General features: G+C 43.8%; 1 long non-coding RNA gene across 1 annotated transcript; it reads left to right on the top strand.

The window, feature by feature from the left end:
• The first annotated feature begins 11,388 nt into the window (after window positions 1–11,388).
• On the top strand, window positions 11,389–15,994 carry LOC306664252. Its single transcript, XR_013764686.1, has 3 exons — window positions 11,389–11,969; window positions 14,890–15,134; window positions 15,248–15,994. It is a non-coding gene; the product is annotated as an uncharacterized lncRNA (long non-coding RNA).
• Window positions 15,995–21,309: the final 5,315 nt, after the last annotated feature.

The following is a 21,309-nucleotide window of genomic DNA, read 5'->3' on the forward strand; positions in this document are numbered from 1 at the left end:
CCACTGAGCCCATCCATAGAAATTTCTTTTACAGAATATGCCTCTTGTAAATTTTCACTCCAGATTAAGCAATACTTCTAACTCTGCTCTTTATTTGTATCTGCAAACTTGTGACACAAACAAATCAAAACCAAAATTTCAGCATGGCCTGTCTACCACGTGCTTTTCAAATAGCTGAGGGTCAGAAATGAGACTGTCCATTCTCTTATCAGGATCATCTCACTCTTCGTTCACACACACTAACAAGTCCTCTAATGGCACTGAGCTAACTACTAGGAAAAAATGGATAACACCACACATAGAGTTCTGCTCTCAGGCTGCTTACTCCTTCACCCACTATCATCCCTAGAAATTCATTTATCTCTTGGACGAGATCAGGATGTTTTTCAGTCTTTTCTTGTAGCTCCATTGGGATCAGAGGATGATGTTCCAAGATTTCTTGTTATATATTCCAGTACCTGGCTCTCCATTCATTATCTCACTTCTAGCACCAAATCAAGGCTTAGAAGGGAGCTGGGAGTGAGGTGAGGCACTAGAGTTAAATAACATCATTAAGACTGTGGTTCTAGTGATGGGAACTCAGCTGCAGCAGCTTTATATTCTTTGCCAAGGAGCAGAGAGGGGAGTGAGCTGAGATGCAAGAGCAAGTTGGGAGCTGGGATCAGCCCTGCCCTCCCAGTCCTTGGTCATCCTGACAGGTGTGGGGGCGGGGGCAGAGGGACCTACTAAGGCCACGGAGGATGGGTGGGGCTGGGGTGGGGGAGGCAGTCAGGGACTGGTATTGTCTTGGCTTCAGGTCCCTCTCCCACCTGGATGTTTTGAGAACACAGGGAGAAGCTCACCTTGTAGGAGAATTGCAGGAGCTTCTAGGAAAAGGAACATATGAAACAATGAAAGAAAAAGAGAAAGTTGGTAAGCATGGTGGGAGTAAGGACACTCCCTAATCTCTACATTTTCCTGGAGTGGTGTTCTCAGCCCTTCCTGGCATCAGAATCATTTGGGGAGCTTCAAACAAAAGTCCAGAAACCACATCAACAATTAAGACATTGTTTGGGGTGAGTGTTGTATTTGGGGTAAATTTTAACTAACTCCTGTGAGCACATTTTCTCACTTGATACACTAGGATAACAGAAGTCTTCGCAATGAGGATTAAATGACAGCACAGGCAAGGACGTCCTCACATTCAGTTCTGCTTCCGTTTTCCCCGTGCTAGCGCAGCAGCCTGCGTCCAACTCTTACTACAGGAATTTGTTATATAGGATCAACACTCGCTCATACACTAAGGATTACCTCCTGCTCGGTTGCGCTCTGCCACATGCCTGCACCAGCTTGAGAGAAGCAGGCCCTGTACACAGGCATCTGCTTCCTGCCAGCAGTGGGGATGGTGCTGTCACCTTGTTTTAGTCATGGGATGCCTTTTCGCCCCTGGCTTCAGGTGACTTAGTACAATAATTCCGCAGACTGCACGAGTTCTGCGCGGATTCAGAGGAGAGATTGTGATTTGCATCTGAGAACCGGGTGAAGCACTCCACTCCCCTGGACCCGCTTGGGGCAAGTGGGCTGGCAAGGCTGCACCCTTGACCGGAAATGCAGGTGTTGGGTACACAGGTGGGTGGCCCTAGCAGGGCAGCTGAAAACCTTGCGGGTGAGTGGGAGCCGAAAACACCAACAGGAGTACCGTCCAAGAGTAGCTGGAATCCGCTTTTCGGATGCAGCGAGCCCAGGAGGGGCTTGGAGTGTGCTCAGGTGGGCGCCTGAGCTCAGGGCCTGTGGATCTTCAGCTGTAAGCCTACGCAGAAGCGTGGACTTTGGCATGCCACCCGCCTCTGCTGCCTGACCCAAGCGCAGCTCTTTCAGCTGTGTTCTGCAGCTTCTCTTGCCTCCGTTTACCGGTAGTCCACTCTGACGCCTGGTGCAGCCGGCTTTTCTCCCCACCGGGGCCCAATTCGGCTTTGGCAGCGTCCTCGAGTCGCTAAAAGAAGAGAGTGAGGATTCCTTTTAGGAGTGGTGGGGTTCCTTTTGCAGTCCGGAGGCTTCCGACCTTCTGGTGCCACCTAGTGGGCAGCGAGCGTCAGAGCACAAAGAGGCCAGAGCGTGAAGAGTGGGAAGCCTGCGGGGGACAAGGCTTCAGGAAGCAGGAGCCGGGTGGCAGTTTTCAACTGAAAAGAAGTTCTGGGCGATCCTAAAAGATTTGCGATCTTCGCCTCCATCCTTTCCTTTATCCCCCCACGGAAACGTGTTTCTCAGATCCCTCGGCTGGGCCTTGTCTGCCACCCCCACTTCCCGCCCCAGTGCCACCGCGAACTCGGGTCTTTAAAAAGGCAAGGGCTCTAACCATATATGAGCTGTTGTGCCCAGCGGCTCAAGACCCCACAAAGACCACCAGAGACCACAATCACTGCAAGCAACAAAGAGTCATTTATTAGCAAGCTCCAGGCTGGTCCTCCGCGCACTCGGTAACCCACGCTAAGAGGCCCTGAGCCTTTGTTCAACAGGCCTTTTATAATGAAAAGCAAACAGTTTTACAGTGTTCTTTTTAATTGGTTAACATTTGAACAGCTAAACATTAGTCTTCCTCTGGTTGGGTCCTGCCAATCTATTTGATTCTCATTGGGTCCCACCAGAACTGAACGGTCCTAGAGGAAGAAGGGAGGAGGGAAGGGGTGAACTATGCAGGAGATGAGTCTGAGTTAGGCCTCCTGTCCTTGATAGATAAGGTTTCTAGGCAGCTGCACATTCCTCAGACAAATGTCTCTTAACAACCTCGGGGTAGGCATGGGGCCCAGCAGTCCTGTTTGTGCTGTATTGGCTCTTGAGGGTGCAGTCGCAACTGCCTGCATCCTGGTGATTAAGACAGCTGCACAGATATCACCCTGTTCTCAACAGAGCAATGAGCATTCACATGGTTTAACGTTAAGGGGAAGGAGTGGGGGGAAGTTTCACCATAAAATGAACGAGTCTAATAAGCTAATGAGCCCTGGAGCTTCTGAGAAGACCCGTAGCCATGGCTTCTTGTAACTTGCATACTTAAGGTTTTTCAGTCTTAGAATCCTTTCCGCAGCCCCCAATTAAATAAGCCTCCTCCTCCACAAAATCTGAATCTGCCCTAGTAGACTGGTGAGTGTCAGAAGTGTATCTGGAAATTTCAAAGGATATGCTGCCAAAGAGGTGCCAGGGAGATGGCAAAGAGAAAGAAGATACTAGAAGGAACTGATGGGGAAGGGAGGGAGTGGAACTGGATTGTCTTTGTGCTAAAACTCCCTGCTGAGGAGGACCTGAGAAACTGCCCTGTGACTCCAGCTTGCCTTCCTCTCTCTTCTGCTTCCTGACCTGCCCACTTGATCTCTGTGTGCCCATCCAGGGTCACCCAAGATGGTCCTGCAGGGGAATGTTGAGTCCCAAGAGGTTTCACTGGTGGCCCTGAGTGGTAAGGCTGGTGATGAGGTGAAGGGGCGCCTCTCCCTGGCACTTTCAACCTTCTCTTTCTACTTCCCGATATAGAAATGGTACTATTTTACTTTCTCACATTCCAAGGGGTAGTTCTGATTATATTTTTCTAGTTGCATTAAATCATGGAATGAATAGTTACAGTCCTTGGGAAATTTAAGAAGTTGTCATATAATAAATGTTAATCAAAATGTTCTGTTTACAAATTTCTTATTTGTTTTTTACAATTTATTTTTTTACTAAAAATATTTGTTTTAAATATTTATTAACGTTTAAAAAATTAATCATGACAAAGTCGTTTTTTTCCTTAGAAACTTTAAAACTTAAAAAATATACATGTATCCTTTATTTTGTATCCTATATATTTGTCCTTTTTAATAAGCACTTAGTATATTTTCTCCAAGTGTGATGTATGTTTTAACTTTTCTACTTCATAAGCAGATGTAGGCAGTTCAATAAATCAATTGAGGGAATTGATTTTTCCATTGACATTCACTTCATGATATCTAATTTCTATATTTGTTTATGAAATTATGTCTGATTGTAATGTCATAGACATTCTAAATTTTTGTATAGTTATAACATTTTAATTTTCATAGTTATGAAAACTTTGTTATGTGGCTTATATTTCTATTGAATATGAGGTAGAGATATTCACAGTTTTATCTCTATATGAAAATCAAATCCCAATATTATTTTAGCTATTGACATGAAATGTCTCCATTTTGCACAAAACTAATATCTATTCTCATGTCTGTTTCAACCCATATAATATAGATCCTAATTAATTGTCTCTCCAAAAAGAATTGAAATACTGAGGAAAGGGAATGGATTTCAGGTGGCCGTATTTACTGCTCACTCTCCTAAAGTGGGCCCATCATGTGTCAGGTGTCACTTATGATGTCATAGTTTTAGTTTGTCTCTACACCTGCCACCCTGACCTGACAAAAGGGCAGTGATATCTTCCTTCACCTCCACATTGCCAGCCTCTCACAAAATGCCTGGCACTTAAGCATCGTGCACAGTTTGTTGAAGAACAGAGCAGTTGACATGGTGACAATGGAGATGACTCCTAAGCTGGTGTCTACTGATCACCAATAGAGCTGGACACCGACTCCCACTGTGCTCTCCTCCTGTGCCTCCCACGACCAGCCTTTGTGTTTTTAAAGTCTGAACTCTGAGACCTTCCCTGCCTCAGCTGCAAGTCTAGAGCCAAACCCAGTCCTGAGGTCTTGACTGTAGCTTAAATATCCTGATTCCTGTTTCAGTCCTTCTTTGGTGAATTGGCTCAATATCACTTTCATATCCTGTTTCTTGTAAACAACTTTGGATCTGGCTAACAGGAAAAGTCAGAGTTCTCATTTTGACAAAGGTCTACTTTGTGTAGATTCCTCCGTGCCTCCTGAGGGGCACATTAACACATATCTAAGACCTTATTATAGTAATAAATGTATACAGTGATTGCTTACATAGGATGGTGACTCAGTGACACAAGATGAGCTCCTTCGCTCTGGAGAAAAGAATTCTCAGGAAGAGTTTGCTAGGACCCCAGAGGAACTAGTGTAATTCTTGGGTCGAGTGAACAAGGGGTGCAGTATGTCCTCTCTGCCTATCATTCTGGGCAGCAGAGAGGCCTCACACACCTCAAAGCTGCAGGTCCCTTACAAAATGGGAAAACACAAGAACTGGAAGGGGGAGGGAGTGAGAGTGGAGAGACAGCATGGTCTCAGCTCACAACTTCCTCCTTGTTGTGTTTTTCCCTAATGGAAAGTGGATACTGGTCTTTTTTGCCATCTTCTTTGTAAAACTCGATGTCCCAACCTTTCACTCTCTTTCCCAGCACCTGGACATTTGGGCCATAGGTCTCTGTGCACATCCCTCCTTCCTTTCTTATCCTCCTATGCATGACTGAAGACATTTCAGTGAGATGTAACTCTTCATTCAATCAATCTGATTCTGTTCTTTCTGATCTACTTAGAATTGTGATTTCCTCTTATTTAAATTTTACAACATGATTAAAGCTTTTCCCCTTATTCTCCACATTTGGAATGAATTTTGTGTGGTCCAAGTCCAGAGAGGATACAATAGAGGTTGACCTGTGGCCTGAAGAATAGCACAGGCCATGTGTGAGATCATTAAAATCATAGAAATTCAAACTTGAAGTGAGATGTCATATTCATTAGTGTCATGGTACATATTAAACATCTGCCTGCTGTCTAATGCAGGCAGGTAGGTAGTCAGCTGTATCTTAGTAATTCTTAAACACTGTTGGCATTAGTAAATTAGGTAAGATCATTTGAAAGCAGATATGGGAGCTGAGGGTGTGGCTCAGTGGTTGAGCATTTGCCTGGTGGTTTGTGGGCTCTGGTTTTGATCCCCAGAGCCCACAAAATACAAGATGTTGATGTGAAGGGCTGATAGATCTGGCTCCATGAGAATGTTACAGGTCAGATTATGAAGGAATTGACTAAACAGACTCCATTTTGCTCTGAGACTGCATGTTATGTAGGAATTAAGTTTCTCCCATGGGAACACCCCACCTGTACCCATCATCAGTTACTTGGTATGACATGTTTAACAATATAAAATGAGAATTCTTATGTAATGAAAAATGCTCTGTTTTGATCTCTATTGCTCCTAACCAATGTACCATGTAAATGTAATTGTGTGGTTATTAGTAATCATTCCTTAGTTTGTACCTAGGTGACCTACTCCCCACTCCCCTCTCTGTTGATGATCTTATGATGTTAATGTGTAATTTTGAATCATAGCAACAGACATTAATGATTAATGTGGTTTTTGGTATAAGAACACCTACAACCCTGTGGTCAGGGCTGTACTCCCAATAGCCATTTTTGAGGCCTTGTGAGAGACAGTCATCCAGCTGGTTTAATAAAGACTCTCAAATTTGTACTTCTCAGTGGTGATCAGTCTGTTCTTAAGTTGTGCCCCAGAACATTTGGAGGCCCCAGCCAGATCCTCGCTGCCTGGTGGGCAATCACCACTCACTACTGACCTGGAAACTCCTGCATAGGGGAGAGGCCACAACGTGGCTCCTAGGGGAAGGCCTCTGAGAGATGTTCCTCAGCCCCAGGCTGCATGGTCTGTGGAGCCCCACCCCAGGACTGAACTAAATTCTCCGAGAGTGACCTGTTTCTGCAAGGGGGGCCGGGGACAGGTCAATCTGTTTCTGGCGGATCCCGTATCTGGGGACTCTGAGGAAGGCTGGATGCAGCATTACTTCCCTAGTCCAGGATGGAAAGACGTTGCCCAGGCCCTCAGGTCAGGAATCAGGAGTGGCCATTTGTCAGTGTCTTTGGTGTCTTACCTGTTCTGTTTGTTCGTCCTTTTCTGTTTTGTGTTGCCCTTAAGCGCAAGCATGGGTCAGTCTCCCTTACATCAGTCAAGTACTCCCCTCCAGTGCATGTTAACTAATTTCCAGGAATTCCAGAAGACAACCAGTGACTAGGGAACCCTTGCGATGTTTTCTCTCTAAATTCTACGAGAGAGAATGGCCAACTTTCGAGGTCGGATGGCCTCCTCAGGGGACCACCGACCTCACAACCACCTATAAAATTCAACAAATTGTCTTTGGGTCTCCCGGGTGTCCTGATCAAATGTCTTACATTCAAATTTGGATTGATATTCGGTTTGATAACCCAAAGTGGCTCAAATCATGTTACAGGACTCCAAGAAAAACATAAGGAATCAGGAGCTATTTCGCTGACGAAATCTGCTCTCCAGGCTGTCAGGAACCCAAATCACCAACCAGTCCTTCCGGAGATACCAGAGGAGTCTGACGTCCCCCCGCCCCCATCTTCCCCTCCCGCTCCACCCGTCCCTTCTCCCTCCTCCCCACCTGTCCCCCTTCTGCCAGGTCTCCCATGGCCTCTTCTTCCCCAACGAGTCCATCCCACACTCGGAGCGGTTCTCATTATTATCCCCATCCCCCCTCCCTCGACACCCCTTCCCCAGACTCCTCTGTGTCACCAGTTCCTCAACCGCCCCTTAGGCAAGCCCCTGTCACCTGGTTCAGAACACCAACCTTTCAAGGCTCATGTTCCCTTCTCTACTAGCGATCTTTATATTTGAAAAATCAAAACCCTCCCTTTTCCGAAAAGCCCCAGGGATTATTATCTCTCCTAGAATCTGCCTTTTACACTCGCCAGCCTACCTGGGACGATGGCCAACAGCTACTTCAGACTCTCTTCACCTCGGAGGAACGGGAGCGCATTCAGAGGGAGGCTCTCAAAACCATGTCGGCACCAAATGGCCAACCCTCCGATGAGCCTGTGCGACTGGAAACTGTTTCCCCGTCCTCTCGACCCACCTGGGATCCTAATTCAGACAGAGGTAAGGAGGCTCTCCATCGGTGTCGCCAGACTCTGCTCAATGGGATGTGAGCTGCGGCCGGAAACCCACTAATTGGCCTAAGGTACTCGAGGCTGTTCCCCAGCCAAATGAATCCCCGGCGCCTTCCTAGAGCGCCTCCTAGAGGCTGATCGCTTGTACACCCCAATTGATCCAGAAGCTCCAGAGAACAGACGAGCAGTAAATATTGCCTTTATTACCCAGTCAGCCCCAGACATTAGAAAAAAAATTACAAAGACAGGAAGGATTTGAGGGAAAAATGCTGTCAGAGTTGGTGGAGGTAGCCCAGAAGACTTACAACAACCGGGACCCACCCGAGGACAGACAAGCAAAACGCATGGCAAAAATTATAGGAGCAGCCATGGCAGGACCCCAGGGTTCAGACTCGAAGGGACCCTCCAGGACAGAGCCCCACCCCAATAAGGGACAAATTTAAAAAACAGCTCTATTAGGAGACCAATGCACATATTGAAAGAAAAAAGGACATTGGAAAAATGCATGTGCAAATAAAAGACAAAGCAACTACAGTCCTCCAGATGGAAGGACCTGAAGACTGACGGGGTCGAGCCTCCATTCAGATGAGCCCCCAGGAGCTCAGGGTCACACTAGAGATAGGAGGCAAACCGGTCAGCTTTTTGGTAGATACTGGAACTATTTTCTCGGTTTTGACTGAGACAGAAGAACCTTTATCTAAGGAAAAGACCCCCATACAGGGGGCAACGGGCAAGTCCAAATCTTACCCTTGGACTAAAGCTTGCATCAACAATTTAGGAAAAGGAACAATTACTCATTCCTTTCTCGTGAGGCCTGACTGTCCTTATCCCTTACTGGGAAGAGACCTTTTACAAAAATTACAGGCTACCCTCTCTTTGCAAGGGAACTCTGCCAAACTGATCCTTAATGAATCTACAACAGCTGTTATGTTAACTTGCCCCCTCAGTGAGGAATACCTTTTAATGACAGAAGAGACACCCATCCCATCTACCACATATCTCTCTGAGCTCCAAAAACAAATTCCAGGGGTCTGGGCAGAAATCAACTCACCAGGTCTAGCCTCGCACTGACCACCAATTGTTGTCCAATTGACTAGTACAGCAACTCCAGAGAGAGTAAAACAATACCCTATCAAAACCAAAAAGGGAATTGGCATTCATTTTCAGAGACTAAGAGAAGCAAATATTCTAGTACCTTGCCAATCAGCCTGGAATACTCCTCTCCTCCCTGTTCAAAAACCGGGGACCAGAGATTTTCGGCCAGTACAGGACCGTAGAGAAGTCAACAAGCAGGTGGAAACAATTCACCCAACAGTGCCTAAGCCTTATACTCTCTTGAGCCTGCTGCCTCCATCTCAACAAGTCTACACTGTGCTGGATCTAAAAGATGCATTCTTCAGGCTCCTGCTTGCAGAGGTAAGCCAACCTCTATTTGCTTTTGAATGGGCCCACCCAGCGGAAGGTTATTCGGGACAATTGAAATGGACACGGTTACCACAGGTTTAAAAACTCCCCAACCCTCTTTGATGAGGCCTTAAGTCAAGATCTCTATGCTTCTGGCAACAACATCCAGAAGTTACTCTCCTTCAGTATGTAGATGACCTCCTGATGGCCGCTAAAGATGTACCTGATTGTAAAAGGGCTACTGAGAACTTATTAAGAGAATTAGCTTCCCTGGGATACCGAGTCTCTGCTAAGAAAGCCAAATTATGTACCCAGACAGCCACATATTTAGGTTATGAGCTAAAGCAAGGGAAAAGAACACTCTCAACTGGGTGTTTAGAAGCAATTCTTAAAATCATGTGCCCTAAAACCAAGATACAAGTGAGGGAATTTCTGGGTGCAGTAGACTATTGCCAACTTTGGATACCAGGATTTGCAGAAATAGCAAAGCCCTTATATACAAGCATGGGAGGAAAAGAAACCTCCCTAATCTGGACAGAATCAGAACAAAAGGCATTTGAAACTTTAAAGAAGGCACTGACCACTGCTCCTGCCTTAGCACTGCCTGATGTGACCAAGCCCTTCCAACTATTTGTGGCTGAGACATGGGGAATAGCAAAAGGAGTTCTCACTCAGACTTTAGGACCCTGGAGATGCCCTATAGCCTATTTATCTAAAAGGCTGGATTATGTAGCAGCAGGATGGCCAAATTGTCTATGTGCAGTTGCTGCCACAGCCATTCTAGAAAAGGAAGCATCTAAACTGACTTTGGGACAAGATTTACAATTGGTAGCCCCCCACTCGGTAGAGGCCCTATTACGGAGTCTGCCTGACTGATGGTTATCAAATGCTCGCCTCACCCAGTATCAAGCCTTGCTCCTAGATCCTCCTCAGATTAAATTTCTCAAGACCACTGCCTTGAACCCAGCTACACTCCTCCCAGGTGAGGACCCATCTGAACCCTTACATAACTGCCTGGAGGTATTGGAGTCCCTCCAAAACCTATGCCAGATTTGACTGACACCCATGGCCAAACCTGAATGAGGTACTCTACACAGACGGCAGCAGTTATATCTGCAATGGAGTCAGGTACGCCCGGGCAGCTGTGGTCACACAAGATCAGGTAGTATGGGCCCAAGCTTTTGACCATGGAACATCAGACCAGAAGGCAGAACTCGTTGCCATTATTCCGGCATTATGGCACAGAAAAGGGAAAACAGTTAATATCTACACTGATAGTATGCCTTTGCAACAGCACATGTACATGGGACCTTATACCAAGAAAGGGGACTACTCGTGTCAGGAGGAAAAGAAATAAAAAATGTGACAGAAATTCTGACCCTATTTGAAGCCCTCTGGTACCCTACAAGGTGGCAATCATACATTGTAAAGGACATCAGACTAACAGTACTCCAGAGGCCCAAGGGAACTCCTTTGCAGATCAAACAGCCCAGAGATCACCCGAAAACCAGTGGGGCCTCTACAAATCTTACCTGTCTTGCCAACAGGCTTATTGCCCAGTACCCCTACATATACAAAGGATGAAGAACATCTGGGAGGGATTTTAAAGACTGACTGACTCTAGGGGATAAAAAACGCTCCCAGATGGGAGAATATTCTTACCAGAGGTATTGGGGCAAACTCTGGTTAAACCACTACACCAGAGCATCCATCTTGGTGGTACCAAATTGACTGAACTATTACAAAAAGATTATAACGTGCCAAAATTGAGCCAACATGCCAAACAAGCCTTCTCCAGGTGTCAAATATGTGCACAAGTCAACCCAAGTAACCAGGCAGGTCTTTCACAAGGAACTCGGCTTCGTGGACTAGCCCCCAGTGAACACTGGGAAGTGGACTTCACTGAGGTAAAACCAGGACTATGTGGGTATTGTTACCTTTTGGTTTTCCTAGATACTTTTGCAGGATGGGCTGAAGTGTTCCCCACCAAAATGAGACAGCTCTGGTTATGGTCAAAAAGTTAATCTTAGAAATGATTCCCCAATTTGGCCTCCCAGTAACTATAGGATCTGACAAGGGCCCAGCTTCCTTAGCTCAAACAACTCAATTACTAGTTGAAACTTTAAACATATAAAGGGATATATAACATCTAACATATAAAGGGATGTTACATTGTATTTATCGACCTCAGAGTTCAGGACAAATAGAAAGGATGAATAGGACCCTAAAAGGCACACTTACAAAACTAAAGCTTGAGGCTGGGAGAACTGGGTGAGTCTCCTTCCCTTTGCCCTTCTTGGGGCCAGATGCACTCCCTGTGTGATTGGCATCACTCCCCTTGAAATCATGATTGGCCGACCACCTCCGTTAATTCCTAAACTTGGGGAAGAAAAACTTGCTGAAATAGATAACCATTATCTCTTTAAGTCCCTTCAGGCACTTCAACAAGCCTCTCAGCGAATCCTTGGTTTGGTCAAAGCAGCCCATCTTGCTCATTGCCCAGTAGAAACTCTGACTCACCCCTTCTACCCCAGTGACCTAGTGTGGATTAGAAAACTTCACCATCTACTTTGGAACCCTACTAGATGGGACCTCTGCCAGTTATCCTAACAACTCCAACTGCAGTCAAAGTAGCAGGAAAACATAACTGGATCCACCGCTCCCAGATCAAGAAGGCCAGAAGAAGAAGCATCAATGGCTGAAAGATGGACTGCCCAACCCACAGACAATCCACTAAAGATAAGCCTTTCTCGGGTCCCTTCTGGGCCCTCTTAATTATACTTCCTATTGTAAATTGTACACCTCACCAGCCTAAAAATTACACATGGGAACTAAGGAAAACTGTAGAAGGGACAATTGTTAAGACGTTAGATACCTCAACTCAACCCATTTTTTCATTAAATTTGTGTGACCTCACTAATGACCTAAAAGTCAGAATAATAGGCGGGAAAAGTGCCCTGCATGGACATAGTGCAAATATACATACCTGTGGAGATTTATTATATGAAAGAAATCTAAAACATACCCAACATTATATTTGCCCAGCAAATGGGGAACCCAATTGTCAAGGGGAATTGTCAATACCACTGTGCTTCCTGGGGATGTGAAACCATAGCCTCGTGGACCAACAAAGACCCATATATTGACTTCAGAAGGGGACCTCACAACCCTGTAGGAAGGAACCCTGAAGGAAGTTGTAACCCTGTAACAATAACTATAATAAAATGGCATCTGCTAGCTAGGGGAGGATGGGAATGAGGGAAAACTTGGGGGTTACGATTCTATGTATGGGGACCAGACCCAGGCACAGAATTTACTATTCAGAGATATGACCCTCTCTGAGAAGTAAATCCAATAGGCCCTAACAGACCATTCCTGGATTGCCCCTGGTGCCCCCAGGTCAACCTCTGACTCTTAAGCCAAAGAATACAACAGCCCCCTTATTAACCCTTCCCTCCCTAACCACCTCAAATCTTGGGCCACAGAAGCCTTTATTAGATCTACTGGACTCTGTCTTTTACTTTATTAATGCTACTGAGCCTAACATAACTCAAGATTGCTGGCTGTGTCTGAAGCCAGAACCCCCATATTATATACGGATAGGAGCTAATATCTCCCTAGGCCTCTCCTCGCACCAAATTAGAAATCTTTCCCACAAGGATGTAAAGACTAATCCTACTCTATGCAAGTGGGGACAAAAGCCCAAATTAACCTTTGGAGATTTACAAGGACAGGGAACTTGTTTCCAGGCTCCAAATTTTAATGTAAACCACTCCCCTTACAAGGATTCTTATACATCTACTATCATACTTAGGACCCTGTCAAGTACATATGACAACCATCTTATGGCTGCTGAGGGAACATGGTTTGCTTGTACATTGGGAGTAACTCCAAGCCTGGCTCTTCAACTTTTTAAAATTGCCAAATGGAATGAATTCTGTGTTACTGTTCACACTATTCCCAGGGTGTACTATGATGATGGGGAGGGAGAGAGAGAACATATGGGACTAATATCTAAACGAGCGGCCCCTGTCCTACTCCCCTCCTAGTGGAAATAGGTATAGCCCGCTCCACAGCTGTAGGAACTACTGCCCTGATTACTGGGAATCAAAATTTCAAAACTTGAAGTAGACAAATAGATTTAGACTTAAGTGAGTTAGAAAACTCTGTAAGTTGCTTAGAAAATTCCCTTGATTCACTTGCTAAAGTAGTTTTACAAAATAGAAGAGGATTAGATTTGCTGTTTTTAAAAAAAGGAAGATTATGTATGGCCTTGGGTAAAACCTGTTCCCCCATGCTATACTAACCACTCAGGTGTCATCCGTGATAGTTTATCTTTAATCAGAAAAAGACTCAAAGAGCGGGAGGAAAACTGAAAACCTGAGGGAAATTGGTAGCAAAATTTGTTCACTTGGTCTTCCTGGTTAACTATTTTAATAACTGCAATGGCGGGACCTTTCATCCTAATTATGTTAGGGCTGTTAATCGGACCAGGCAAAATAAACTATTTAACTAAATATATTAGGGATAGAATCCAGTCTGTTAAACTAATGGTGTTACACACTCACTACAATCAAACACACACTACTAATGGATCAATGAATTGATTATGTATGAAAAACCAGTGGAAATGTGATGGGCAGATAGATCTGGCTCCATGAGAATGTTACAAGCCAGACTATGAGGGAATTGACTAAACAGACTCCATTTTGCTCTGAGACTCAATGTTATGTAGGAAATAAGTTTCTCCCATGGGAACACCTGAAAACACCCACCTCTGTGCCCATAATCAGTTACTTGGTGTGACATGTTTAATAATATAAAATGACAATTCCTATGTAATGAAGAATTGCTCTCTTTTGATCTCTATTGCTCCTAACCAGTGTACCATGTAAGCAGTAATTGTGTGGTTATTAGTAATCATTCCTAACCAATGTACCATGTAAATGTAATTGTGTGGTTATTAGTAATCATTCTTTAGTTTGTACCTAGGTGACTCACTCCCCATTCCCTCCTTTATTTATGATCTCATGATGTTAATGTGTAATTTCGAATCATAGCAACAGACACTTATGTTTAATGTAATTTTTGGTATAAGAACCCCTACAACCCTGTGGTCAGGGCTGTACTCCTAATAGCCATTTTTGGGGCCTTGTGTGAGACAGTCATCTGGCTGGCTTAATAAAGACTCTCAAATTTGAACTTCTCAGTTGGTATGGGTCTGATCTTTAGTTGTGCCCCATAACACTTTGAAGTTGTCAGAAGCATACATTATTTAGCATCTTATAGGACCACAGCCCACTCTGTTTAATGATCCTTTTACCTTCAATGTCAAAAACTCTGCATTATCATTAACTTCAGCATATACAGAGTGCTTACCTTTGCCAGGTATTATGAAAATAGTACCAAGTATGGCATGTTCTCTCTCAAATGTGGAAATTTTTGGAAACATTTATTGAATGTAGAATATTCATTATCATGGACTGTGAGGACGTGAGGAGAAGGTGGAAGAGGAGTGGATGGATGTGACAATGCACTCTGTATGTATGTATGAAGACATAATATGAATCCCGTCAATATGTACAGTTAATATGTATCAAAATTAAATGAATTATAAAAGCATCACATATATAAATATGAATTAAACTGATTTTTTTCTCTCCTATGGGAGCAGGTGCAGAATTCTTCAGTCCAAGAGCTTCACCTGGACCAGGGTTGGGGGTAAATTCCCCACCTTGGGAAAGCCTTGAGCAGGCAAGAACCCAATCCATTTAACTGAGGGCTGCTGAGCAGGATTTTAAAAGGCACAGAAATGACTTTCATTACGGATGGGATTGGAGACCTCTGTCTAAGCACCTGTCTGGTCTTGGCAGTCCCAAGGCCTGTGGTCCTGGTCCCTGTTGATCAGTGGATACAAAGGTACAGAAGGGAAGAAGAGCCTGCAGGAGGCAAGTGTGCCCCACCCCCACCCCAGGGGCATTCCCACAGTCTCCTCCTGCTTTCTTGGTCTCTGAAACCCATTTCTGTTTCAGATGCACTGCCCCATGCTGCTAGCCCCACACAGGAGCCCTGCAGATTTGCACCTTCCTTCCTTGGGTTGGAGAGGCAGAGTGTGGAGTGGTGGCCAGATTGTGAACCTGGAACATGCAGCTCCAGCAGCGCCTTGGTACAGGGACACGTTCCTTTCTGTGTCCTTCATTTTCTAGAACTTCAAGAAGTTTTGCAAATTAAATCAGTCTCATTTGGCCTAAAATAACAATGAGATATGTCTTAACGGGTGTTATGGATTGTGAGGGAATATTTCTTAGTGACATTTTATCCCCTCTTCAAATAAAGGAAAAGATAAGTAGTCATTTCATGAATTTATTTACTTGTAAAGCAGGAGAGCAAAACACTCAATGGACAGCAAAACAAAAGCCCCCTTTTGTCCACTTGCCTTAGATTAAGCTCTGACTTTCGCTTGCCATTCTCAACTTAACCTCTTACCAGCACCAGCTTCTACCAGGGGCCCAGGCTGCAATCCTGCCCTTACCTTTCAGGATCAGCACACCTACCCTGAAAAGCACATAATATGTGATGGAACATTGACATTTCCCCCTTCATCTGGTTTTATTTAGAGTGAGAAAACTGGAGGGCAAAATGAAAGGCAGATGATGGAACATGAGAAAAGCTCTTCTCTTAAGAAGGAAGGAACTTAATTTTGATCGTCAGTTGAAAATGTTCAAATAAATGGACTCATTTTCCTGCCATAGAGATGTGAAAAGACAAAGACTCTTGATCTCTCATTATTTAGTGCCAGGGTCCAGCCCCAGCAGGAGTCCATGGGTTCCACACTGGTAAGGGGGCGCGGGGAGACAGCGTCGGCGATGGATGGAGAATGAAAGACACAGACTCTAGTTCTGGTGCAATCATTCCCACTTTATTCTGGGGAAGGCTGGGTTTATATACATTTTTCTTCAGGCTTTGATGACAGGCTTGTGACTAATAAAATCAAAGAGGTTTCCAAAGCATAGGCAGGAATTGTTTTTACTGAAAGATTATGAGAAAACAGTAACCTTACAGATTATCCTTACTTAATCACCAGGGCTTGCCATTGATAAAATAAGCTGGTCCATATCTAGTAGCTACTGTGGGAGGTGCTTTGTGCTTAGAACTTGGGGAAACATTGTTATCTATAAGTTTCTGGGCCCCAACAGGTTCTGGCTGTGCCAGTAAATGCAGTGTTTGGTTTTTAACATAATAAAAACATTCTGCTGTTGTGAGGTTAATCATCACAGAGTTTCAACATGTGTTTTGTCTCCATGATGTTTTTCTGGAAATTTGTAGAATTATTCCCATCACCTCTAGCAAGATCCCCAGACTGAAGTAATATATTATTAGGAAAACTCCGCAGAATGACATCTGAGCTAGGGAGGCATTCATCTGGCTACAATCCTTTTAGGATGAGTCTTTGCAATCATCCTTCAGTGGAACTCTGTCAAGCACTGTAAGGAGAGCCAGGTGCCCCCGCAATTTAGTATTGTTTTGAGGTTTATGAAAAGATATTTTAGAAAATAGAGAGAAATTTCTAACGCCATAAAGTAGGAGATAGTAATTACTAATAAAGTGTATTTATTAATCACTAAAGGCCACTGAAATTAAAATGATGTTACTGAGATGTAAAAGTATTTTTCTCTGCCTAAAATAAAGTTTTACTTCCCAACATCATCAAAACCACAGTGTATATTCAAACATTGAAAGGGAAGATGCTGGAGATCCTTGCTGCTGAAGACAAGTATATCTGACTGATCCAAAGCAGAAATCCAGGAACTTAGAGCTTTGTTTATACTTCCCTGCCTAATGGCACATTCAAATCACACGTCTTCATACCTTACCACGCAAAGTTCTTCTCTTCCCTTCTTTTCACTGGCCAACAGCAGGGTCTGGTTTGTGAAAGGAAAATAGAAAAGGCTTTCTTTGTCTTCCCTCTACCTGCACTTTTGGCCTGGGGTGATGTGGGCTACGATTTTTCATCTACTGGCTACTGGGCAGTGTTTGCTGCTTCGTGGGCTTCACCTTAGGGCTGGTTAGAACTGCGTTCTCAGGCTCCACCCAGACCTGATGAATCACAATCTCCTATTAACGTATGAACAGGTGATGCCTTTTTACATTAGAATTTGAGGAGCACTCTACAAATCGGCTCCTGGGAGTTCAGAAACAATTTTTACAAAGGTGTGGCATCCTGGCTGCACCGACCAGAAGGAGGATTCTGCCAGGCACAGAGCATTCCTTCCTCAGCAGCTGCCCAACTGCACTAAGGATTGGGGCCAGCTGAAGCCCGTGGCCACCTGCTGGAGAGACTGTCTTTTCAGGTCACTGTAACTGAGATTGCAAGAGACTCCGGAGGCTGTGGGAGACCAGGACCACATCTAAGGCCCAGGAAAGCTGTGTTCCTCATGCCCAAGCACAAAGGCAGTTGATGAAATATCTCCTCCCAGTTCTGCCACCACAACCACGTGGTGCAGAAGAACTGCAGGCCAACTCCTACAAATGCTCAGCATAGTGTTGGGAGGGCAGGCTTCCTCCCCACCTTCGGAGTGTGCAACCTACTTCAGGTTTCTACATGGGACCCTCTTCCTTCTCTCCCTGTCGCGTTGTCTCTCAATTCTGAATGTCAGAGCAGTTACACATTTGTTATTGGGGATTATTATGGGAACAAATGTCCATGATATTTTATACACAAATTGGAATCGTTTGTTTCTTCTTGGTCAGATATATTGAAAATTTGAATCTGGAGGCAGATGCTTGTGTAAAAATAGAAAATTTTAGTATGAACAAATGTCAGTTTTTGTTTGTTTGTTTTTGGTGGTACTTGTCCTTATTGGGAATATCAAAAATTTTTTTGTATTTTTTCTACTTCTATGATGCTAATATATTTTATTCTTTTAAAACTTGCCAGTACAAAGCTAACAAAATTGGTTGACATATCATCTTTAATCTTTGATAAATGCTGAAGTAAAATATTCCAGTATAAAGGAAAAGAGAAAATGGTTAGCTGGTAGATATTTGGCCAAGTCTCATGCCCAGTTTTGTAGGATGAATCTGCTCCATGCTGGCACACAGCTGAACTCTGCTCATATTAATGTTAGAAAGTGTTGTTTAGTAATGAAGCATGTTAAAAGAGGTGGGAGCTATTAGCTTACATCTCTTTCACTTCTCCAGAAATAAAGTAGTTGAGTGCTTTGATTTATTAAAGACATTTAAAGGCAACAAGTATATGCAAGGAGATTCTGTTTAATCTAGGTGATCCTGTATCTTTGGTGATTGAGAGTTACTTGCAATTGAAGTTCTTCATTGGTTTTCCCTGCACTGACATCTTAACAATGCACTTAGAACACAGGCTAACTGCCTCTAACTCCTGCAGAAGAAATCAGCTGTCACACGGATTAAATTTTTCCAGGGAACAGTCTAACTACCAGAAATGATCTGATATGCAGGACCTCAAAACAGTACTGTTGTTGACCCTGTGCCTGTCTCATCCTATAGGAGTTAATCTCGAGAGCTCTGTTTCATGTCTCAGCTATAAAGAGTCCATGGTATTCCACTGAGTCCTGTAACTTGCCATTTATGTCTGCCTTGTCCACAACTTACAATCCTCTATCTCTTCTGATGTCCATAGTTTGTTTCCTTCCTTACTTCCTCCCTCCTTTCCTTCCTTTTTTCATTTTTTCTTTCTCCTTCTTTCCCTTTTAATTTTTGTCATGACTACCTTTCCTCTTTATTCTCTTATTTCTCATTATTATCCCTACCCTTGTCATCCCTCCCCCCATTCATACAAAAGCCTGGTTCTGATCAGATAGATGATCAGTCATCATGAACATTAGATTACTTTACATTTAACCACCCACCATGGGGAACAAGAGTTGGATGTGTCCTGCATCGTCTCTTGACTTTAACTTCGTTTTCCCTCACAATCATAAGCTCTGCAAAAGGGGGAACCAGCTCTTCAATTCTCCTTATGATACATCTATCTTAGAATTTCACTCTGGGCAGGTTACCACTCACGTTCCCTAAATATTTGAATTAAACTGACTTGGTTACATCGAAGGTAACTGTGTGGTCAAGGAAAGCTATGCTTGCCTGCACTCCCATTTTTGTGAAGAGAATGCCTGAAACACAGGAGGAAGGGTCCACTAGAAGGCAGTTTCTCCAAGCACATGACATGAGCAAAAGCAATCAGCTTTCAGCAGAAATACACATTAAATTAAAATTTGTTAGTCATTTAGGTCATATTTATGATTATATAAATAATGATAATACAATAATCACGGTTTATTTTCTGCTTTGAACTGTTTACCACTTATGAGCGAATATACTCAGGGAAGTTTTCATACCTTACGTTGTTGCTTTCTTTCCAGTTCACAGATGAAATATGAAGACTGTAGATGTTGGATCACCTGCTGAACATCACACATGTAGTGTTGATAGAATGGAACTTAAACTCATGAAATTCTGGACCCTTGACACTGGTCCCTCTTTATCAGAGGTGTTCACCAAAATTCCCAAAGTGCCTTAATGTCAATATTTATTAAAAATAGAAAAGCAAAAATAAGAATCAAATAAAAATTGGAGTTTAGGAAAAAATTCAGGAATTACAACTGAACCCATCACATCTGAAAGCTCCATTACACCCTCTCTCTCTCTTTCATCTTGGAGACCAGGGTAGTCACAAGCAAACAGGGGGAAGACATATACAGATGAACAACCTCTCAGTCTCAAGCAGAGTTGCCATGAGCATCAAGGAATGGAGGCCTACACAAGTCATGAGGATATGAGTCATTTTTATGTGGTGGCAGGGAGTTCTGGGGATTTGCTTAACCACTGAGCTACATTCCCAGACCTTTTTATGTGAATTTTGGAGACAGGGTCTTACTAAGTTGTTTAGGGCCTCCCTAATTTGCTGAGACTGGCTTTGAACTTGAGATCATCCTGTCTCAGCCTCCTGAGTCCCTGGCATAACAGGCATACACTACCACACTAGGCCTAGATATTTTTGTAAAGGAACAACCTTCTAAATCTCTCCTAGAGTCCAAGCCCCTTTATGTACAGATTGCCACATTTTCTTTGGTTACTTTTTTTTTTTTTTTTTTTTTTTGGTTACTTGTAATTTCTTTGGTTACTTTTTTGACCATTTTCTTGATGACCCAACCCATGGCCTCCCACAAAGCTCTTCCCCTGAACTGTCCAGTCCTCATTTCTTCTTACCTTCTCTCTCCTTTTGTGTGTGTGTCCATGTGTGTTTGTGAAGGGATCCTGAGATATTTATTTATTGTATGTGGAATGGAATCGAAACTGTTTAACCCCTGAGCCACATCCTCATTTTTTTTTTTTTTTTTTTTTTTTTTTTTTTTGTTTCCAGACCCTGTCTCCGAAATTGCTTAGGGCCAAACTAGGTTGCTGAGAATGGCTTAACTTGTAATCCTATGTCCTCAACCTGGAAAAATCTCTCTCTCTGTTTGTCTCTCTCTGGCTCTCTTACTCTCTCTGTTTTATTTATTTATTTATTTATTTTTGTTTTGTTTCTTTGTTTTCTTGTTTTTGTTTATTTTTGTTTGTTTGTTTGTTTTGTTTTCTCTCTCCCTCTCTCTTCTTGGAGACCAGATTAGTCATGTGTGAGTTATTGCAATTGGGGTGGGGGTCCTGGGATTTTAAAAATCCTTTAAACCTATGAATCAACAAATCAATTCAACTGAATACTCACAGCCAATGATTGGATTTGCCCTTAATATTATCAGATTCTGTCTTCTGAAGACATGTGCCCCTGAGGTCATATCTCCACTCCATTCCACACCCTATGCTTGAGGTGAGGAGGAGCTCAGGAGAGTATAAATTCTCAGGGAAGGGGTCTCTGAAGACTTTTCCTTCTCTGAGAGGCTGCAGCTATGGAGAAGCATTTGCCCTGCTGTGTGCGGGAGGCCTGGGATGGTGGAGAAGAGGTTTCAGCGCCCCAGGCACTGCCAGCCCTGAAGGAAGCAGATTCTGGGCCCTGGCCACTACCTTTTTATCCCAGGCTGGGCCTCCTTTCTTGGGATCGCCAGGACTCGAACCCTGAAAT

The sequence above is a fragment of the Sciurus vulgaris genome, assembly GCF_902686455.1.
Source record: "Sciurus vulgaris genome assembly, chromosome: 6".
NCBI lineage: Eukaryota > Metazoa > Chordata > Mammalia > Rodentia > Sciuridae > Sciurus > Sciurus vulgaris.